The sequence below is a fragment of the Lampris incognitus genome, chromosome 21 (genome assembly GCF_029633865.1).
Source record: "Lampris incognitus isolate fLamInc1 chromosome 21, fLamInc1.hap2, whole genome shotgun sequence".
Classification (NCBI taxonomy): Eukaryota; Metazoa; Chordata; class Actinopteri; order Lampriformes; family Lampridae; genus Lampris; species Lampris incognitus.
This window is the reverse complement of record NC_079231.1, coordinates 30,012,380-30,036,540: the sequence shown is the minus strand read 5'-3', so window position 1 is coordinate 30,036,540 and position 24,161 is coordinate 30,012,380.

Below are 24,161 nucleotides of genomic sequence, written 5' to 3'. Positions count from 1 at the left end.
AACGCGTTTAAAGCCATAAAAAGATCTCACTGTGTTTTGGCATTGACCAAGCTAGCAACAAACCTAAAAAAATGATCAGAACTGGAGAAATTACACATTGACATTGGGTGAAATCATGTAACTCTTAAGGACGTGTTGCAGACTTGTTGAATAGATTCATTTTTCTTGTTTTGTTTGTTTTTGATGAAATTGTGCTTTTCTCGTCGAGAAAAGGCGTTTAACGCGATAAAAAGGTTTAGTGCGTTATGAATACGGGCTAGCTTACCAAAAGTACAAATGTGAACCAAATAAGGCCGGGAGTCGTTTTTATTGCTTAAAACACGATTTCTCGACCAGAATATGCTTTTTTAAAAAAGCCATGTTCCCATGGCGAGAGACTCGTTTTCTGTGAGAAAATGCATTAAAAGGAGGGATTTCATCAGAAACACTATAAATACATATTGTACTTGTCTGAAAACGCACAGAACCTTGAAATAGAAGGTTTCTCACCAAAAAACACATTGGTGAAACCCCTATCTTAAGGCTCTGAGTGTTTGCACACATGTACAAACAGGCATGTTTAAACTATAACGTTTTTAGTGAAATCATATTTCTCTCGAGGAGAAAACGCGTTTAAAGCCATAAACAGATCTCACTGTGTTTTGGCATTGACCAAGCTACCAACAAACCTAAAAAATGATCAGAACTGGAGAAATTACACATTGACATTGGGTGAAATCATGTAACTCTTAAGGACGTGTTGCAGACTTGTTGAATAGATTCATTTTTCTTGTTTTGTTTGTTTTTGATGAAATTGCTTTTCTCGTCGAGAAAAGGCGTTTAACGCGATAAAAAGGTTTAGTGCGTTATGAATATGGGCTAGCTTACCAAAAGTACAAATGTGAACTAAATAAGGCCGGGAGTCGTTTTTATTGCTTAAAACACGATTTCTCGACCAGAATATGCTTTTTCTAAAAAGCCATGTTCCCATGGCGAGAGACTCGTTTTCTGTGAGAAAATGCATTAAAAGGAGGGATTTCATCAGAAACACTATAAATACATATTGTACTTGTCTGAAAACGCACAGAACCTTGAAATAGAAGGTTTCTCACCAAAAAACACATTGGTGAAACCCCTATCTTAAGGCTCTGAGTGTTTGCACACATGTACAAACAGGCATGTTTAAACTATAACGTTTTTAGTGAAATCATGTTTCTCTCGAGGAGAAAACGCGTTTAAAGCCATAAAAAGATCTCACTGTGTTTTGGCATTGACCAAGCTACCAACAACCTAAAAAATGATCAGAACTGGAGAAATTACACATTGACATTGGGTGAAATCATGTGACTCTTAAGGACGTGTTGCAGACTTGTTGAATAGATTCATTTTTCTTGTTTTGTTTGTTTTTGATGAAATTGTGCTTTTCTCGTCGAGAAAAGGCGTTTAACGCTATAAAAAGGTTTAGTGCGTTATGAATACGGGCTAGCTTACCAAAAGTACAAATGTGAACTAAATAAGGCCGGGAGTCGTTTTTATTGCTTAAAACACGATTTCTCGACCAGAATATGCTTTTTCTAAAAAGCCATGTTCCCATGGCGAGAGACTCGTTTTCTGTGAGAAAATGCATTAAAAGGAGGGATTTCATCAGAAACACTATAAATACATATTGTACTTGTCTGAAAACGCACAGAACCTTGAAATAGAAGGTTTCTCACCAAAAAACACATTGGTGAAACCCCTATCTTAAGGCTCTGAGTGTTTGCACACATGTACAAACAGGCATGTTTAAACTATAACGTTTTTAGTGAAATCATGTTTCCCTCGAGGAGAAAACGCGTTTAAAGCCATAAAAAGATCTCACTGTGTTTTGGCATTGACCAAGCTACCAACAAACCTAAAAAATGATCAGAACTGGAGAAATTACACATTGACATTGGGTGAAATCATGTAACTCTTAAGGACGTGTTGCAGACTTGTTGAATAGATTCATTTTTCTTGTTTTGTTTGCTTTTGATGAAATTGTGCTTTTCTCGTCGAGAAAAGGCGTTTAACGCGATAAAAAGGTTTAGTGCGTTATGAATACGGGCTAGCTTACCAAAAGTACAAATGTGAACTAAATAAGGCCGGGAGTCGTTTTTATTGCTTAAAACACGATTTCTCGACCAGAATATGCTTTTTCTAAAAAGCCATGTTCCCATGGCGAGAGACTCGTTTTCTGTGAGAAAATGCATTAAAAGGAGGGATTTCATCAGAAACACTATAAATACATATTGTACTTGTCTGAAAACGCACAGAACCTTGAAATAGAAGGTTTCTCACCAAAAAACACATTGGTGAAACCCCTATCTTAAGGCTCTGAGTGTTTGCACACATGTACAAACAGGCATGTTTAAACTATAACGTTTTTAGTGAAATCATGTTTCCCTCGAGGAGAAAACGCGTTTAAAGCCATAAAAAGATCTCACTGTGTTTTGGCATTGACCAAGCTACCAACAAACCTAAAAAATGATCAGAACTGGAGAAATTATACATTGACATTGGGTGAAATCATGTAACTCTTAAGGACGTGTTGCAGACTTGTTGAATAGATTCATTTTTCTTGTTTTGTTTGTTGTTGATGAAATTGTGCTTTTCTCGTCGAGAAAAGGCGTTTAACGCGATAAAAAGGTTTAGTGCGTTATGAATACGGGCTAGCTTACCAAAAGTACAAAAGTGAACCAAATAAGGCCGGGAGTCGTTTTTATTGCTTAAAACACGATTTCTCGACCAGAATATGCTTTTTTAAAAAAGCCATGTTCCCATGGCGAGAGACTCGTTTTCTGTGAGAAAATGCATTAAAAGGAGGGATTTCATCAGAAACACTATAAATACATATTGTACTTGTCTGAAAACGCACAGAACCTTGAAATAGAAGGTTTCTCACCAAAAAACACATTGGTGAAACCCCTATCTTAAGGCTCTGAGTGTTTGCACACATGTACAAACAGGCATGTTTAAACTATAACGTTTTTAGTGAAATCATGTTTCTCTCGAGGAGAAAACGCGTTTAAAGCCATAAAAAGATCTCACTGTGTTTTGGCATTGACCAAGCTACCAACAAACCTAAAAAATGATCAGAACTGGAGAAATTACACATTGACATTGGGTGAAATCATGTAACTCTTAAGGACGTGTTGCAGACTTGTTGAATAGATTCATTTTTCTTGTTTTGTTTGCTTTTGATGAAATTGTGCTTTTCTCGTCGAGAAAAGGCGTTTAACGCGATAAAAAGGTTTAGTGCGTTATGAATACGGGCTAGCTTACCAAAAGTACAAATGTGAACTAAATAAGGCCGGGAGTCGTTTTTATTGCTTAAAACACGATTTCTCGACCAGAATATGCTTTTTCTAAAAAGCCATGTTCCCATGGCGAGAGACTCGTTTTCTGTGAGAAAATGCATTAAAAGGAGGGATTTCATCAGAAACACTATAAATACATATTGTACTTGTCTGAAAACGCACAGAACCTTGAAATAGAAGGTTTCTCACCAAAAAACACATTGGTGAAACCCCTATCTTAAGGCTCTGAGTGTTTGCACACATGTACAAACAGGCATGTTTAAACTATAACGTTTTTAGTGAAATCATGTTTCCCTCGAGGAGAAAACGCGTTTAAAGCCATAAAAAGATCTCACTGTGTTTTGGCATTGACCAAGCTAGCAACAAACCTAAAAAAATGATCAGAACTGGAGAAATTACACATTGACATTGGGTGAAATCATGTAACTCTTAAGGACGTGTTGCAGACTTGTTGAATAGATTCATTTTTCTTGTTTTGTTTGTTTTTGATGAAATTGTGCTTTTCTCGTCGAGAAAAGGCGTTTAACGCGATAAAAAGGTTTAGTGCGTTATGAATACGGGCTAGCTTACCAAAAGTACAAATGTGAACCAAATAAGGCCGGGAGTCGTTTTTATTGCTTAAAACACGATTTCTCGACCAGAATATGCTTTTTTAAAAAAGCCATGTTCCCATGGCGAGAGACTCGTTTTCTGTGAGAAAATGCATTAAAAGGAGGGATTTCATCAGAAACACTATAAATACATATTGTACTTGTCTGAAAACGCACAGAACCTTGAAATAGAAGGTTTCTCACCAAAAAACACATTGGTGAAACCCCTATCTTAAGGCTCTGAGTGTTTGCACACATGTACAAACAGGCATGTTTAAACTATAACGTTTTTAGTGAAATCATATTTCTCTCGAGGAGAAAACGCGTTTAAAGCCATAAACAGATCTCACTGTGTTTTGGCATTGACCAAGCTACCAACAAACCTAAAAAATGATCAGAACTGGAGAAATTACACATTGACATTGGGTGAAATCATGTAACTCTTAAGGACGTGTTGCAGACTTGTTGAATAGATTCATTTTTCTTGTTTTGTTTGTTTTTGATGAAATTGCTTTTCTCGTCGAGAAAAGGCGTTTAACGCGATAAAAAGGTTTAGTGCGTTATGAATATGGGCTAGCTTACCAAAAGTACAAATGTGAAGTAAATAAGGCCGGGAGTCGTTTTTATTGCTTAAAACACGATTTCTCGACCAGAATATGCTTTTTCTAAAAAGCCATGTTCCCATGGCGAGAGACTCGTTTTCTGTGAGAAAATGCATTAAAAGGAGGGATTTCATCAGAAACACTATAAATACATATTGTACTTGTCTGAAAACGCACAGAACCTTGAAATAGAAGGTTTCTCACCAAAAAACACATTGGTGAAACCCCTATCTTAAGGCTCTGAGTGTTTGCACACATGTACAAACAGGCATGTTTAAACTATAACGTTTTTAGTGAAATCATGTTTCTCTCGAGGAGAAAACGCGTTTAAAGCCATAAAAAGATCTCACTGTGTTTTGGCATTGACCAAGCTACCAACAACCTAAAAAATGATCAGAACTGGAGAAATTACACATTGACATTGGGTGAAATCATGTGACTCTTAAGGACGTGTTGCAGACTTGTTGAATAGATTCATTTTTCTTGTTTTGTTTGTTTTTGATGAAATTGTGCTTTTCTCGTCGAGAAAAGGCGTTTAACGCTATAAAAAGGTTTAGTGCGTTATGAATACGGGCTAGCTTACCAAAAGTACAAATGTGAACTAAATAAGGCCGGGAGTCGTTTTTATTGCTTAAAACACGATTTCTCGACCACAATATGCTTTTTCTAAAAAGCCATGTTCCCATGGCGAGAGACTCGTTTTCTGTGAGAAAATGCATTAAAAGGAGGGATTTCATCAGAAACACTATAAATACATATTGTACTTGTCTGAAAACGCACAGAACCTTGAAATAGAAGGTTTCTCACCAAAAAACACATTGGTGAAACCCCTATCTTAAGGCTCTGAGTGTTTGCACACATGTACAAACAGGCATGTTTAAACTATAACGTTTTTAGTGAAATCATGTTTCCCTCGAGGAGAAAACGCGTTTAAAGCCATAAAAAGATCTCACTGTGTTTTGGCATTGACCAAGCTACCAACAAACCTAAAAAAATGATCAGAACTGTAGAAATTACACATTGACATTGGGTGAAATCATGTAACTCTTAAGGACGTGTTGCAGACTTGTTGAATAGATTCATTTTTCTTGTTTTGTTTGTTTTTGATGAAATTGTGCTTTTCTCGTCGAGAAAAGGCGTTTAACGCGATAAAAAGGTTTAGTGCGTTATGAATACGGGCTAGCTTACCAAAAGTACAAATGTGAACCAAATAAGGCCGGGAGTCGTTTTTATTGCTTAAAACACGATTTCTCGACCAGAATATGCTTTTTTAAAAAAGCCATGTTCCCATGGCGAGAGACTCGTTTTCTGTGAGAAAATGCATTAAAAGGAGGGATTTCATCAGAAACACTATAAATACATATTGTACTTGTCTGAAAACGCACAGAACCTTGAAATAGAAGGTTTCTCACCAAAAAACACATTGGTGAAACCCCTATCTTAAGGCTCTGAGTGTTTGCACACATGTACAAACAGGCATGTTTAAACTATAACGTTTTTAGTGAAATCATATTTCTCTCGAGGAGAAAACGCGTTTAAAGCCATAAACAGATCTCACTGTGTTTTGGCATTGACCAAGCTACCAACAAACCTAAAAAATGATCAGAACTGGAGAAATTACACATTGACATTGGGTGAAATCATGTAACTCTTAAGGACGTGTTGCAGACTTGTTGAATAGATTCATTTTTCTTGTTTTGTTTGTTTTTGATGAAATTGTGCTTTTCTCGTCGAGAAAAGGCGTTTAACGCGATAAAAAGGTTTAGTGCGTTATGAATATGGGCTAGCTTACCAAAAGTACAAATGTGAACTAAATAAGGCCGGGAGTCGTTTTTATTGCTTAAAACACGATTTCTCGACCAGAATATGCTTTTTCTAAAAAGCCATGTTCCCATGGCGAGAGACTCGTTTTCTGTGAGAAAATGCATTAAAAGGAGGGATTTCATCAGAAACACTATAAATACATATTGTACTTGTCTGAAAACGCACAGAACCTTGAAATAGAAGGTTTCTCACCAAAAAACACATTGGTGAAACCCCTATCTTAAGGCTCTGAGTGTTTGCACACATGTACAAACAGGCATGTTTAAACTATAACGTTTTTAGTGAAATCATGTTTCTCTCGAGGAGAAAACGCGTTTAAAGCCATAAAAAGATCTCACTGTGTTTTGGCATTGACCAAGCTACCAACAACCTAAAAAATGATCAGAACTGGAGAAATTACACATTGACATTGGGTGAAATCATGTGACTCTTAAGGACGTGTTGCAGACTTGTTGAATAGATTCATTTTTCTTGTTTTGTTTGTTTTTGATGAAATTGTGCTTTTCTCGTCGAGAAAAGGCGTTTAACGCGATAAAAAGGTTTAGTGCGTTATGAATACGGGCTAGCTTACCAAAAGTACAAATGTGAACTAAATAAGGCCGGGAGTCGTTTTTATTGCTTAAAACACGATTTCTCGACCAGAATATGCTTTTTCAAAAAAGCCATGTTCCCATGGCGAGAGACTCGTTTTCTGTGAGAAAATGCATTAAAAGGAGGGATTTCATCAGAAACACTATAAATACATATTGTACTTGTCGGAAAACGCACAGAACCTTGAAATAGAAGGTTTCTCACCAAAAAACACATTGGTGAAACCCCTATCTTAAGGCTCTGAGTGTTTGCACACATGTACAAACAGGCATGTTTAAACTATAACGTTTTTAGTGAAATCATGTTTCTCTCGAGGAGAAAACGCGTTTAAAGCCATAAAAAGATCTCACTGTGTTTTGGCATTGACCAAGCTACCAACAAACCTAAAAAATGATCAGAACTGGAGAAATTACACATTGACATTGGGTGAAATCATGGAACTCTTAAGGACGTGTTGCAGACTTGTTGAATATATTCATTTTTCTTGTTTTGTTTGTTTTTGATGAAATTGTGCTTTTCTCGTCGAGAAAAGGCGTTTAACGCGATAAAAAGGTTTAGTGCGTTATGAATACGGGCTAGCTTACCAAAAGTACAAAAGTGAACCAAATAAGGCCGGGAGTCGTTTTTATTGCTTAAAACACGATTTCTCGACCAGAATATGCTTTTTTAAAAAAGCCATGTTCCCATGGCGAGAGACTCGTTTTCTGTGAGAAAATGCATTAAAAGGAGGGATTTCATCAGAAACACTATAAATACATATTGTACTTGTCTGAAAACGCACAGAACCTTGAAATAGGCGGTTTCTCACCAAAAAACACATTGGTGAAACCCCTATCTTAAGGCTCTGAGTGTTTGCACACATGTACAAACAGGCATGTTTAAACTATAACGTTTTTAGTGAAATCATGTTTCCCTCGAGGAGAAAACGCGTTTAAAGCCATAAAAAGATCTCACTGTGTTTTGGCATTGACCAAGCTACCAACAAACCTAAAAAATGATCAGAACTGGAGAAATTACACATTGACATTGGGTGAAATCATGTAACTCTTAAGGACGTGTTGCAGACTTGTTGAATAGATTCATTTTTCTTGTTTTGTTTGTTTTTGATGAAATTGTGCTTTTCTCGTCGAGAAAAGGCGTTTAACGCGATAAAAAGGTTTAGTGCGTTATGAATACGGGCTAGCTTACCAAAAGTACAAATGTGAACCAAATAAGGCCGGGAGTCGTTTTTATTGCTTAAAACACGATTTCTCGACCAGAATATGCTTTTTTAAAAAAGCCATGTTCCCATGGCGAGAGACTCGTTTTCTGTGAGAAAATGCATTAAAAGGAGGGATTTCATCAGAAACACTATAAATACATATTGTACTTGTCTGAAAACGCACAGAACCTTGAAATAGAAGGTTTCTCACCAAAAAACACATTGGTGAAACCCCTATCTTAAGGCTCTGAGTGTTTGCACACATGTACAAACAGGCATGCTTAAACTATAACGTATTTAGTGAAATCATGTTTCTCTCGAGGAGAAAACGCGTTCAAAGCCATAAAAAGATCTCACTGTGTTTTGGCATTGACCAAGCTACCAACAAACCTAAAAAATGATCAGAACTGGAGAATTTACACATTGACATTGGGTGAAATCATGTAACTCTTAAGGACGTGTTGCAGACTTGTTGAATAGATTCATTTTTCTTGTTTTGTTTGTTTTTGATGAAATTGTGCTTTTCTCGTCGAGAAAAGGCGTTTAACGCGATAAAAAGGTTTAGTGCGTTATGAATACGGGCTAGCTTACCAAAAGTACAAATGTGAACCAAATAAGGCCGGGAGTCGTTTTTATTGCTTAAAACACGATTTCTCGACCAGAATATGCTTTTTCAAAAAAGCCATGTTCCCATGGCGAGAGACTCGTTTTCTGTGAGAAAATGCATTAAAAGGAGGGATTTCATCAGAAACACTATAAATACATATTGTACTTGTCTGAAAACGCACAGAACCTTGAAATAGAAGGTTTCTCACCAAAAAACACATTGGTGAAACCCCTATCTTAAGGCTCCGAGTGTTTGCACACATGTACAAACAGGCATGTTTAAACTATAACGTTTTTAGTGAAATCATATTTCTCTCGAGGAGAAAACGCGTTTAAAGCCATAAAAAGATCTCACTGTGTTTTGGCATTGACCAAGCTACCAACAACCTAAAAAATGATCACAACTGGAGAAATTACACATTGACATTGGGTGAAATCATGTGACTCTTAAGGACGTGTTGCAGACTTGTTGAATAGATTCATTTTTCTTGTTTTGTTTGTTTTTGATGAAATTGTGCTTTTCTCGTCGAGAAAAGGCGTTTAACGTGATAAAAAGGTTTAGTGCGTTATGAATACGGGCTAGCTTACCAAAAGTACAAATGTGAACTAAATAAGGCCGGGAGTCGTTTTTATTGCTTAAAACACGATTTCTCGACCAGAATATGCTTTTTCAAAAAAGCCATGTTCCCATGGCGAGAGACTCGTTTTCTGTGAGAAAATGCATTAAAAGGAGGGATTTCATCAGAAACACTATAAATACATATTGTACTTGTCTGAAAACGCACAGAACCTTGAAATAGAAGGTTTCTCACCAAAAAACACATTGGTGAAACCCCTATCTTAAGGCTCTGAGTGTTTGCACACATGTACAACAGGCATGGTTAAACTATAACGTTTTTAGTGAAATCATGTTTCCCTCGAGGAGAAAACGCGTTTAAAGCCATAAAAAGATCTCACTGTGTTTTGGCATTGACCAAGCTACCAACAAACCTAAAAAATGATCAGAACTGGAGAAATTACACATTGACATTGGGTGAAATCATGTAACTCTTAAGGACGTGTTGCAGACTTGTTGAATAGATTCATTTTTCTTGTTTTGTTTGTTTTTGATGAAATTGTGCTTTTCTCGTCGAGAAAAGGCGTTTAACGTGATAAAAAGGTTTAGTGCGTTATGAATACGGGCTAGCTTACCAAAAGTACAAATGTGAACTAAATAAGGCCGGGAGTCGTTTTTATTGCTTAAAACACGATTTCTCGACCAGAATATGCTTTTTCAAAAAAGCCATGTTCCCATGGCGAGAGACTCGTTTTCTGTGAGAAAATGCATTAAAAGGAGGGATTTCATCAGAAACACTATAAATACATATTGTACTTGTCTGAAAACGCACAGAACCTTGAAATAGAAGGTTTCTCACCAAAAAACACATTGGTGAAACCCCTATCTTAAGGCTCTGAGTGTTTGCACACATGTACAACAGGCATGGTTAAACTATAACGTTTTTAGTGAAATCATGTTTCCCTCGAGGAGAAAACGCGTTTAAAGCCATAAAAAGATCTCACTGTGTTTTGGCATTGACCAAGCTACCAACAAACCTAAAAAATGATCAGAACTGGAGAAATTATACATTGACATTGGGTGAAATCATGTAACTCTTAAGGACGTGTTGCAGACTTGTTGAATAGATTCATTTTTCTTGTTTTGTTTGTTGTTGATGAAATTGTGCTTTTCTCGTCGAGAAAAGGCGTTTAACGCGATAAAAAGGTTTAGTGCGTTATGAATACGGGCTAGCTTACCAAAAGTACAAAAGTGAACCAAATAAGGCCGGGAGTCGTTTTTATTGCTTAAAACACGATTTCTCGACCAGAATATGCTTTTTTAAAAAAGCCATGTTCCCATGGCGAGAGACTCGTTTTCTGTGAGAAAATGCATTAAAAGGAGGGATTTCATCAGAAACACTATAAATACATATTGTACTTGTCTGAAAACGCACAGAACCTTGAAATAGAAGGTTTCTCACCAAAAAACACATTGGTGAAACCCCTATCTTAAGGCTCTGAGTGTTTGCACACATGTACAAACAGGCATGTTTAAACTATAACGTTTTTAGTGAAATCATGTTTCTCTCGAGGAGAAAACGCGTTCAAAGCCATAAAAAGATCTCACTGTGTTTTGGCATTGACCAAGCTACCAACAAACCTAAAAAATGATCAGAACTGGAGAAATTACACATTGACATTGGGTGAAATCATGTAACTCTTAAGGACGTGTTGCAGACTTGTTGAATAGATTCATTTTTCTTGTTTTGTTTGTTTTTGATGAAATTGTGCTTTTCTCGTCGAGAAAAGGCGTTTAACGCGATAAAAAGGTTTAGTGCGTTATGAATACGGGCTAGCTTACCAAAAGTACAAATGTGAACTAAATAAGGCCGGGAGTCGTTTTTATTGCTTAAAACACGATTTCTCGACCAGAATATGCTTTTTCTAAAAAGCCATGTTCCCATGGCGAGAGACTCGTTTTCTGTGAGAAAATGCATTAAAAGGAGGGATTTCATCAGAAACACTATAAATACATATTGTACTTGTCTGAAAACGCACAGAACCTTGAAATAGAAGGTTTCTCACCAAAAAACACATTGGTGAAACCCCTATCTTAAGGCTCTGAGTGTTTGCACACATGTACAAACAGGCATGTTTAAACTATAACGTTTTTAGTGAAATCATGTTTCCCTCGAGGAGAAAACGCGTTTAAAGCCATAAAAAGATCTCACTGTGTTTTGGCATTGACCAAGCTACCAACAAACCTAAAAAATGATCAGAACTGGAGAAATTATACATTGACATTGGGTGAAATCATGTAACTCTTAAGGACGTGTTGCAGACTTGTTGAATAGATTCATTTTTCTTGTTTTGTTTGTTGTTGATGAAATTGTGCTTTTCTCGTCGAGAAAAGGCGTTTAACGCGATAAAAAGGTTTAGTGCGTTATGAATACGGGCTAGCTTACCAAAAGTACAAAAGTGAACCAAATAAGGCCGGGAGTCGTTTTTATTGCTTAAAACACGATTTCTCGACCAGAATATGCTTTTTTAAAAAAGCCATGTTCCCATGGCGAGAGACTCGTTTTCTGTGAGAAAATGCATTAAAAGGAGGGATTTCATCAGAAACACTATAAATACATATTGTACTTGTCTGAAAACGCACAGAACCTTGAAATAGAAGGTTTCTCACCAAAAAACACATTGGTGAAACCCCTATCTTAAGGCTCTGAGTGTTTGCACACATGTACAAACAGGCATGTTTAAACTATAACGTTTTTAGTGAAATCATGTTTCTCTCGAGGAGAAAACGCGTTCAAAGCCATAAAAAGATCTCACTGTGTTTTGGCATTGACCAAGCTACCAACAAACCTAAAAAATGATCAGAACTGGAGAAATTACACATTGACATTGGGTGAAATCATGTAACTCTTAAGGACGTGTTGCAGACTTGTTGAATAGATTCATTTTTCTTGTTTTGTTTGCTTTTGATGAAATTGTGCTTTTCTCGTCGAGAAAAGGCGTTTAACGCGATAAAAAGGTTTAGTGCGTTATGAATACGGGCTAGCTTACCAAAAGTACAAATGTGAACTAAATAAGGCCGGGAGTCGTTTTTATTGCTTAAAACACGATTTCTCGACCAGAATATGCTTTTTCTAAAAAGCCATGTTCCCATGGCGAGAGACTCGTTTTCTGTGAGAAAATGCATTAAAAGGAGGGATTTCATCAGAAACACTATAAATACATATTGTACTTGTCTGAAAACGCACAGAACCTTGAAATAGAAGGTTTCTCACCAAAAAACACATTGGTGAAACCCCTATCTTAAGGCTCTGAGTGTTTGCACACATGTACAAACAGGCATGTTTAAACTATAACGTTTTTAGTGAAATCATGTTTCCCTCGAGGAGAAAACGCGTTTAAAGCCATAAAAAGATCTCACTGTGTTTTGGCATTGACCAAGCTACCAACAAACCTAAAAAAATGATCAGAACTGGAGAAATTACACATTGACATTGGGTGAAATCATGTAACTCTTAAGGACGTGTTGCAGACTTGTTGAATAGATTCATTTTTCTTGTTTTGTTTGTTTTTGATGAAATTGTGCTTTTCTCGTCGAGAAAAGGCGTTTAACGCGATAAAAAGGTTTAGTGCGTTATGAATACGGGCTAGCTTACCAAAAGTACAAATGTGAACCAAATAAGGCCGGGAGTCGTTTTTATTGCTTAAAACACGATTTCTCGACCAGAATATGCTTTTTTTAAAAAGCCATGTTCCCATGGCGAGAGACTCGTTTTCTGTGAGAAAATGCATTAAAAGGAGGGATTTCATCAGAAACACTATAAATACATATTGTACTTGTCTGAAAACGCACAGAACCTTGAAATAGAAGGTTTCTCACCAAAAAACACATTGGTGAAACCCCTATCTTAAGGCTCTGAGTGTTTGCACACATGTACAAACAGGCATGTTTAAACTATAACGTTTTTAGTGAAATCATATTTCTCTCGAGGAGAAAACGCGTTTAAAGCCATAAACAGATCTCACTGTGTTTTGGCATTGACCAAGCTACCAACAAACCTAAAAAATGATCAGAACTGGAGAAATTACACATTGACATTGGGTGAAATCATGTAACTCTTAAGGACGTGTTGCAGACTTGTTGAATAGATTCATTTTTCTTGTTTTGTTTGTTTTTGATGAAATTGCTTTTCTCGTCGAGAAAAGGCGTTTAACGCGATAAAAAGGTTTAGTGCGTTATGAATATGGGCTAGCTTACCAAAAGTACAAATGTGAACTAAATAAGGCCGGGAGTCGTTTTTATTGCTTAAAACACGATTTCTCGACCAGAATATGCTTTTTCAAAAAAGCCATGTTCCCATGGCGAGAGACTCGTTTTCTGTGAGAAAATGCATTAAAAGGAGGGATTTCATCAGAAACACTATAAATACATATTGTACTTGTCTGAAAACGCACAGAACCTTGAAATAGAAGGTTTCTCACCAAAAAACACATTGGTGAAACCCCTATCTTAAGGCTCTGAGTGTTTGCACACATGTACAAACAGGCATGTTTAAACTATAACGTTTTTAGTGAAATCATGTTTCTCTCGAGGAGAAAACGCGTTTAAAGCCATAAAAAGATCTCACTGTGTTTTGGCATTGACCAAGCTACCAACAACCTAAAAAATGATCAGAACTGGAGAAATTACACATTGACATTGGGTGAAATCATGTGACTCTTAAGGACGTGTTGCAGACTTGTTGAATAGATTCATTTTTCTTGTTTTGTTTGTTTTTGATGAAATTGTGCTTTTCTCGTCGAGAAAAGGCGTTTAACGCGATAAAAAGGTTTAGTGCGTTATGAATACGGGCTAGCTTACCAAAAGTACAAATGTGAACTAAATAAGGCCGGGAGTCGTTTTTATTGCTTAAAACACGATTTCTCGACCAGAATATGCTTTTTCAAAAAAGCCATGTTCCCATGGCGAGAGACTCGTTTTCTGTGAGAAAATGCATTAAAAGGAGGGATTTCATCAGAAACACTATAAATACATATTGTACTTGTCTGAAAACGCACAGAACCTTGAAATAGAAGGTTTCTCACCAAAAAACACATTGGTGAAACCCCTATCTTAAGGCTCTGAGTGTTTGCACACATGTACAAACAGGCATGTTTAAACTATAACGTTTTTAGTGAAATCATGTTTCTCTCGAGGAGAAAACGCGTTTAAAGCCATAAAAAGATCTCACTGTGTTTTGGCATTGACCAAGCTACCAACAAACCTAAAAAATGATCAGAACTGGAGAAATTACACATTGACATTGGGTGAAATCATGTAACTCTTAAGGACGTGTTGCAGACTTGTTGAATAGATTCATTTTTCTTGTTTTGTTTGTTTTTGATGAAATTGTGCTTTTCTCGTCGAGAAAAGGCGTTTAACGCGATAAAAAGGTTTAGTGCGTTATGAATACGGGCTAGCTTACCAAAAGTACAAATGTGAACCAAATAAGGCCGGGAGTCGTTTTTATTGCTTAAAACACGATTTCTCGACCAGAATATGCTTTTTTAAAAAAGCCATGTTCCCATGGCGAGAGACTCGTTTTCTGTGAGAAAATGCATTAAAAGGAGGGATTTCATCAGAAACACTATAAATACATATTGTACTTGTCTGAAAACGCACAGAACCTTGAAATAGAAGGTTTCTCACCAAAAAACACATTGGTGAAACCCCTATCTTAAGGCTCTGAGTGTTTGCACACATGTACAAACAGGCATGCTTAAACTATAACGTATTTAGTGAAATCATGTTTCTCTCGAGGAGAAAACGCGTTCAAAGCCATAAAAAGATCTCACTGTGTTTTGGCATTGACCAAGCTACCAACAAACCTAAAAAATGATCAGAACTGGAGAATTTACACATTGACATTGGGTGAAATCATGTAACTCTTAAGGACGTGTTGCAGACTTGTTGAATAGATTCATTTTTCTTGTTTTGTTTGTTTTTGATGAAATTGTGCTTTTCTCGTCGAGAAAAGGCGTTTAACGCGATAAAAAGGTTTAGTGCGTTATGAATACGGGCTAGCTTACCAAAAGTACAAATGTGAACCAAATAAGGCCGGGAGTCGTTTTTATTGCTTAAAACACGATTTCTCGACCAGAATATGCTTTTTCAAAAAAGCCATGTTCCCATGGCGAGAGACTCGTTTTCTGTGAGAAAATGCATTAAAAGGAGGGATTTCATCAGAAACACTATAAATACATATTGTACTTGTCTGAAAACGCACAGAACCTTGAAATAGAAGGTTTCTCACCAAAAAACACATTGGTGAAAGCCCTATCTTAAGGCTCCGAGTGTTTGCACACATGTACAAACAGGCATGTTTAAACTATAACGTTTTTAGTGAAATCATATTTCTCTCGAGGAGAAAACGCGTTTAAAGCCATAAAAAGATCTCACTGTGTTTTGGCATTGACCAAGCTACCAACAACCTAAAAAATGATCACAACTGGAGAAATTACACATTGACATTGGGTGAAATCATGTGACTCTTAAGGACGTGTTGCAGACTTGTTGAATAGATTCATTTTTCTTGTTTTGTTTGTTTTTGATGAAATTGTGCTTTTCTCGTCGAGAAAAGGCGTTTAACGTGATAAAAAGGTTTAGTGCGTTATGAATACGGGCTAGCTTACCAAAAGTACAAATGTGAACTAAATAAGGCCGGGAGTCGTTTTTATTGCTTAAAACACGATTTCTCGACCAGAATATGCTTTTTCAAAAAAGCCATGTTCCCATGGCGAGAGACTCGTTTTCTGTGAGAAAATGCATTAAAAGGAGGGATTTCATCAGAAACACTATAAATACATATTGTACTTGTCTGAAAACGCACAGAACCTTGAAATAGAAGGTTTCTCACCAAAAAACACATTGGTGAAACCCCTATCTTAAGGCTCTGAGTGTTTGCACACATGTACAACAGGCATGGTTAAACTATAACGTTTTTAGTGAAATCATGTTTCCCTCGAGGAGAAAACGCGTTTAAAGCCATAAAAAGATCTCACTGTGTTTTGGCATTGACCAAGCTACCAACAAACCTAAAAAATGATCAGAACTGGAGAAATTACACATTGACATTGGGTGAAATCATGTAACTCTTAAGGACGTGTTGCAGACTTGTTGAATAGATTCATTTTTCTTGTTTTGTTTGTTTTTGATGAAATTGTGCTTTTCTCGTCGAGAAAAGGCGTTTAACGTGATAAAAAGGTTTAGTGCGTTATGAATACGGGCTAGCTTACCAAAAGTACAAATGTGAACTAAATAAGGCCGGGAGTCGTTTTTATTGCTTAAAACACGATTTCTCGACCAGAATATGCTTTTTCAAAAAAGCCATGTTCCCATGGCGAGAGACTCGTTTTCTGTGAGAAAATGCATTAAAAGGAGGGATTTCATCAGAAACACTATAAATACATATTGTACTTGTCTGAAAACGCACAGAACCTTGAAATAGAAGGTTTCTCACCAAAAAACACATTGGTGAAACCCCTATCTTAAGGCTCTGAGTGTTTGCACACATGTACAACAGGCATGGTTAAACTATAACGTTTTTAGTGAAATCATGTTTCCCTCGAGGAGAAAACGCGTTTAAAGCCATAAAAAGATCTCACTGTGTTTTGGCATTGACCAAGCTACCAACAAACCTAAAAAATGATCAGAACTGGAGAAATTATACATTGACATTGGGTGAAATCATGTAACTCTTAAGGACGTGTTGCAGACTTGTTGAATAGATTCATTTTTCTTGTTTTGTTTGTTGTTGATGAAATTGTGCTTTTCTCGTCGAGAAAAGGCGTTTAACGCGATAAAAAGGTTTAGTGCGTTATGAATACGGGCTAGCTTACCAAAAGTACAAAAGTGAACCAAATAAGGCCGGGAGTCGTTTTTATTGCTTAAAACACGATTTCTCGACCAGAATATGCTTTTTTAAAAAAGCCATGTTCCCATGGCGAGAGACTCGTTTTCTGTGAGAAAATGCATTAAAAGGAGGGATTTCATCAGAAACACTATAAATACATATTGTACTTGTCTGAAAACGCACAGAACCTTGAAATAGAAGGTTTCTCACCAAAAAACACATTGGTGAAACCCCTATCTTAAGGCTCTGAGTGTTTGCACACATGTACAAACAGGCATGTTTAAACTATAACGTTTTTAGTGAAATCATGTTTCTCTCGAGGAGAAAACGCGTTCAAAGCCATAAAAAGATCTCACTGTGTTTTGGCATTGACCAAGCTACCAACAAACCTAAAAAATGATCAGAACTGGAGAAATTACACATTGACATTGGGTGAAATCATGTAACTCTTAAGGACGTGTTGCAGACTTGTTGAATAGATTCATTTTTCTTGTTTTGTTTGTTTTTGATGAAATTGTGCTTTTCTCGTCGAGAAAAGGCGTTTAACGCGATAAAAAGGTTTAGTGCGTTATGAATACGGGCTAGCTTACCAAAAGTACAAATGTGAACTAAATAAGGCCGGGAGTCGTTTTTATTGCTTAAAACACGATTTCTCGACCAGAATATGCTTTTTCTAAAAAGCCATGTTCCCATGGCGAGAGACTCGTTTTCTGTGAGAAAATGCATTAAAAGGAGGGATTTCATCAGAAACACTATAAATACATATTGTACTTGTCTGAAAACGCACAGAACCTTGAAATAGAAGGTTTCTCACCAAAAAACACATTGGTGAAACCCCTATCTTAAGGCTCTGAGTGTTTGCACACATGTACAAACAGGCATGTTTAAACTATAACGTTTTTAGTGAAATCATGTTTCCCTCGAGGAGAAAACGCGTTTAAAGCCATAAAAAGATCTCACTGTGTTTTGGCATTGACCAAGCTACCAACAAACCTAAAAAATGATCAGAACTGGAGAAATTATACATTGACATTGGGTGAAATCATGTAACTCTTAAGGACGTGTTGCAGACTTGTTGAATAGATTCATTTTTCTTGTTTTGTTTGTTGTTGATGAAATTGTGCTTTTCTCGTCGAGAAAAGGCGTTTAACGCGATAAAAAGGTTTAGTGCGTTATGAATACGGGCTAGCTTACCAAAAGTACAAAAGTGAACCAAATAAGGCCGGGAGTCGTTTTTATTGCTTAAAACACGATTTCTCGACCAGAATATGCTTTTTTAAAAAAGCCATGTTCCCATGGCGAGAGACTCGTTTTCTGTGAGAAAATGCATTAAAAGGAGGGATTTCATCAGAAACACTATAAATACATATTGTACTTGTCTGAAAACGCACAGAACCTTGAAATAGAAGGTTTCTCACCAAAAAACACATTGGTGAAACCCCTATCTTAAGGCTCTGAGTGTTTGCACACATGTACAAACAGGCATGTTTAAACTATAACGTTTTTAGTGAAATCATGTTTCTCTCGAGGAGAAAACGCGTTCAAAGCCATAAAAAGATCTCACTGTGTTTTGGCATTGACCAAGCTACCAACAAACCTAAAAAATGATCAGAACTGGAGAAATTACACATTGACATTGGGTGAAATCATGTAACTCTTAAGGACGTGTTGCAGACTTGTTGAATAGATTCATTTTTCTTGTTTTGTTTGCTTTTGATGAAATTGTGCTTTTCTCGTCGAGAAAAGGCGTTTAACGCGATAAAAAGGTTTAGTGCGTTATGAATACGGGCTAGCTTACCAAAAGTACAAATGTGAACTAAATAAGGCCGGGAGTCGTTTTTATTGCTTAAAACACGATTTCTCGACCAGAATATGCTTTTTCTAAAAAGCCATGTTCCCATGGCGAGAGACTCGTTTTCTGTGAGAAAATGCATTAAAAGGAGGGATTTCATCAGAAACACTATAAATACATATTGTACTTGTCTGAAAACGCACAGAACCTTGAAATAGGCGGTTTCTCACCAAAAAACACATTGGTGAAACCCCTATCTTAAGGCTCTGAGTGTTTGCACACATGTACAAACAGGCATGTTTAAACTATAACGTTTTTAGTGAAATCATGTTTCCCTCGAGGAGAAAACGCGTTTAAAGCCATAAAAAGATCTCACTGTGTTTTGGCATTGACCAAGCTACCAACAAACCTAAAAAATGATCAGAACTGGAGAAATTACACATTGACATTGGGTGAAATCATGTAACTCTTAAGGACGTGTTGCAGACTTGTTGAATAGATTCATTTTTCTTGTTTTGTTTGTTTTTGATGAAATTGTGCTTTTCTCGTCGAGAAAAGGCGTTTAACGCGATAAAAAGGTTTAGTGCGTTATGAATACGGGCTAGCTTACCAAAAGTACAAATGTGAACCAAATAAGGCCGGGAGTCGTTTTTATTGCTTAAAACACGATTTCTCGACCAGAATATGCTTTTTTAAAAAAGCCATGTTCCCATGGCGAGAGACTCGTTTTCTGTGAGAAAATGCATTAAAAGGAGGGATTTCATCAGAAACACTATAAATACATATTGTACTTGTCTGAAAACGCACAGAACCTTGAAATAGAAGGTTTCTCACCAAAAAACACATTGGTGAAACCCCTATCTTAAGGCTCTGAGTGTTTGCACACATGTACAAACAGGCATGCTTAAACTATAACGTATTTAGTGAAATCATGTTTCTCTCGAGGAGAAAACGCGTTCAAAGCCATAAAAAGATCTCACTGTGTTTTGGCATTGACCAAGCTACCAACAAACCTAAAAAATGATCAGAACTGGAGAATTTACACATTGACATTGGGTGAAATCATGTAACTCTTAAGGACGTGTTGCAGACTTGTTGAATAGATTCATTTTTCTTGTTTTGTTTGTTTTTGATGAAATTGTGCTTTTCTCGTCGAGAAAAGGCGTTTAACGCGATAAAAAGGTTTAGTGCGTTATGAATACGGGCTAGCTTACCAAAAGTACAAATGTGAACCAAATAAGGCCGGGAGTCGTTTTTATTGCTTAAAACACGATTTCTCGACCAGAATATGCTTTTTCAAAAAAGCCATGTTCCCATGGCGAGAGACTCGTTTTCTGTGAGAAAATGCATTAAAAGGAGGGATTTCATCAGAAACACTATAAATACATATTGTACTTGTCTGAAAACGCACAGAACCTTGAAATAGAAGGTTTCTCACCAAAAAACACATTGGTGAAACCCCTATCTTAAGGCTCCGAGTGTTTGCACACATGTACAAACAGGCATGTTTAAACTATAACGTTTTTAGTGAAATCATATTTCTCTCGAGGAGAAAACGCGTTTAAAGCCATAAAAAGATCTCACTGTGTTTTGGCATTGACCAAGCTACCAACAACCTAAAAAATGATCACAACTGGAGAAATTACACATTGACATTGGGTGAAATCATGTGACTCTTAAGGACGTGTTGCAGACTTGTTGAATAGATTCATTTTTCTTGTTTTGTTTGTTTTTGATGAAATTGTGCTTTTCTCGTCGAGAAAAGGCGTTTAACGTGATAAAAAGGTTTAGTGCGTTATGAATACGGGCTAGCTTACCAAAAGTACAAATGTGAACTAAATAAGGCCGGGAGTCGTTTTTATTGCTTAAAACACGATTTCTCGACCAGAATATGCTTTTTCAAAAAAGCCATGTTCCCATGGCGAGAGACTCGTTTTCTGTGAGAAAATGCATTAAAAGGAGGGATTTCATCAGAAACACTATAAATACATATTGTACTTGTCTGAAAACGCACAGAACCTTGAAATAGAAGGTTTCTCACCAAAAAACACATTGGTGAAACCCCTATCTTAAGGCTCTGAGTGTTTGCACACATGTACAACAGGCATGGTTAAACTATAACGTTTTTAGTGAAATCATGTTTCCCTCGAGGAGAAAACGCGTTTAAAGCCATAAAAAGATCTCACTGTGTTTTGGCATTGACCAAGCTACCAACAAACCTAAAAAATGATCAGAACTGGAGAAATTACACATTGACATTGGGTGAAATCATGTAACTCTTAAGGACGTGTTGCAGACTTGTTGAATAGATTCATTTTTCTTGTTTTGTTTGTTTTTGATGAAATTGTGCTTTTCTCGTCGAGAAAAGGCGTTTAACGTGATAAAAAGGTTTAGTGCGTTATGAATACGGGCTAGCTTACCAAAAGTACAAATGTGAACTAAATAAGGCCGGGAGTCGTTTTTATTGCTTAAAACACGATTTCTCGACCAGAATATGCTTTTTCAAAAAAGCCATGTTCCCATGGCGAGAGACTCGTTTTCTGTGAGAAAATGCATTAAAAGGAGGGATTTCATCAGAAACACTATAAATACATATTGTACTTGTCTGAAAACGCACAGAACCTTGAAATAGAAGGTTTCTCACCAAAAAACACATTGGTGAAACCCCTATCTTAAGGCTCTGAGTGTTTGCACACATGTACAACAGGCATGGTTAAACTATAACGTTTTTAGTGAAATCATGTTTCCCTCGAGGAGAAAACGCGTTTAAAGCCATAAAAAGATCTCACTGTGTTTTGGCATTGACCAAGCTACCAACAAACCTAAAAAATGATCAGAACTGGAGAAATTATACATTGACATTGGGTGAAATCATGTAACTCTTAAGGACGTGTTGCAGACTTGTTGAATAGATTCATTTTTCTTGTTTTGTTTGTTGTTGATGAAATTGTGCTTTTCTCGTCGAGAAAAGGCGTTTAACGCGATAAAAAGGTTTAGTGCGTTATGAATACGGGCTAGCTTACCAAAAGTACAAAAGTGAACCAAATAAGGCCGGGAGTCGTTTTTATTGCTTAAAACACGATTTCTCGACCAGAATATGCTTTTTTTAAAAAGCCATGTTCCCATGGCGAGAGACTCGTTTTCTGTGAGAAAATGCATTAAAAGGAGGGATTTCATCAGAAACACTATAAATACATATTGTACTTGTCTGAAAACGCACAGAACCTTGAAATAGAAGGTTTCTCACCAAAAAACACATTGGTGAAACCCCTATCTTAAGGCTCTGAGTGTTTGCACACATGTACAAACAGGCATGTTTAAACTATAACGTTTTTAGTGAAATCATGTTTCTCTCGAGGAGAAAACGCGTTCAAAGCCATAAAAAGATCTCACTGTGTTTTGGCATTGACCAAGCTACCAACAAACCTAAAAAATGATCAGAACTGGAGAAATTACACATTGACATTGGGTGAAATCATGTAACTCTTAAGGACGTGTTGCAGACTTGTTGAATAGATTCATTTTTCTTGTTTTGTTTGTTTTTGATGAAATTGTGCTTTTCTCGTCGAGAAAAGGCGTTTAACGCGATAAAAAGGTTTAGTGCGTTATGAATACGGGCTAGCTTACCAAAAGTACAAATGTGAACTAAATAAGGCCGGGAGTCGTTTTTATTGCTTAAAACACGATTTCTCGACCAGAATATGCTTTTTCTAAAAAGCCATGTTCCCATGGCGAGAGACTCGTTTTCTGTGAGAAAATGCATTAAAAGGAGGGATTTCATCAGAAACACTATAAATACATATTGTACTTGTCTGAAAACGCACAGAACCTTGAAATAGAAGGTTTCTCACCAAAAAACACATTGGTGAAACCCCTATCTTAAGGCTCTGAGTGTTTGCACACATGTACAAACAGGCATGTTTAAACTATAACGTTTTTAGTGAAATCATGTTTCCCTCGAGGAGAAAACGCGTTTAAAGCCATAAAAAGATCTCACTGTGTTTTGGCATTGACCAAGCTACCAACAAACCTAAAAAATGATCAGAACTGGAGAAATTATACATTGACATTGGGTGAAATCATGTAACTCTTAAGGACGTGTTGCAGACTTGTTGAATAGATTCATTTTTCTTGTTTTGTTTGTTGTTGATGAAATTGTGCTTTTCTCGTCGAGAAAAGGCGTTTAACGCGATAAAAAGGTTTAGTGCGTTATGAATACGGGCTAGCTTACCAAAAGTACAAAAGTGAACCAAATAAGGCCGGGAGTCGTTTTTATTGCTTAAAACACGATTTCTCGACCAGAATATGCTTTTTTAAAAAAGCCATGTTCCCATGGCGAGAGACTCGTTTTCTGTGAGAAAATGCATTAAAAGGAGGGATTTCATCAGAAACACTATAAATACATATTGTACTTGTCTGAAAACGCACAGAACCTTGAAATAGAAGGTTTCTCACCAAAAAACACATTGGTGAAACCCCTATCTTAAGGCTCTGAGTGTTTGCACACATGTACAAACAGGCATGTTTAAACTATAACGTTTTTAGTGAAATCATGTTTCTCTCGAGGAGAAAACGCGTTCAAAGCCATAAAAAGATCTCACTGTGTTTTGGCATTGACCAAGCTACCAACAAACCTAAAAAATGATCAGAACTGGAGAAATTACACATTGACATTGGGTGAAATCATGTAACTCTTAAGGACGTGTTGCAGACTTGTTGAATAGATTCATTTTTCTTGTTTTGTTTGTTTTTGATGAAATTGTGCTTTTCTCGTCGAGAAAAGGCGTTTAACGCGATAAAAAGGTTTAGTGCGTTATGAATACGGGCTAGCTTACCAAAAGTACAAATGTGAACCAAATAAGGCCGGGAGTCGTTTTTATTGCTTAAAACACGATTTCTCGACCAGAATATGCTTTTTTTAAAAAGCCATGTTCCCATGGCGAGAGACTCGTTTTCTGTGAGAAAATGCATTAAAAGGAGGGATTTCATCAGAAACACTATAAATACATATTGTACTTGTCTGAAAACGCACAGAACCTTGAAATAGAAGGTTTCTCACCAAAAAACACATTGGTGAAACCCCTATCTTAAGGCTCTGAGTGTTTGCACACATGTACAAACAGGCATGTTTAAACTATAACGTTTTTAGTGAAATCATATTTCTCTCGAGGAGAAAACGCGTTTAAAGCCA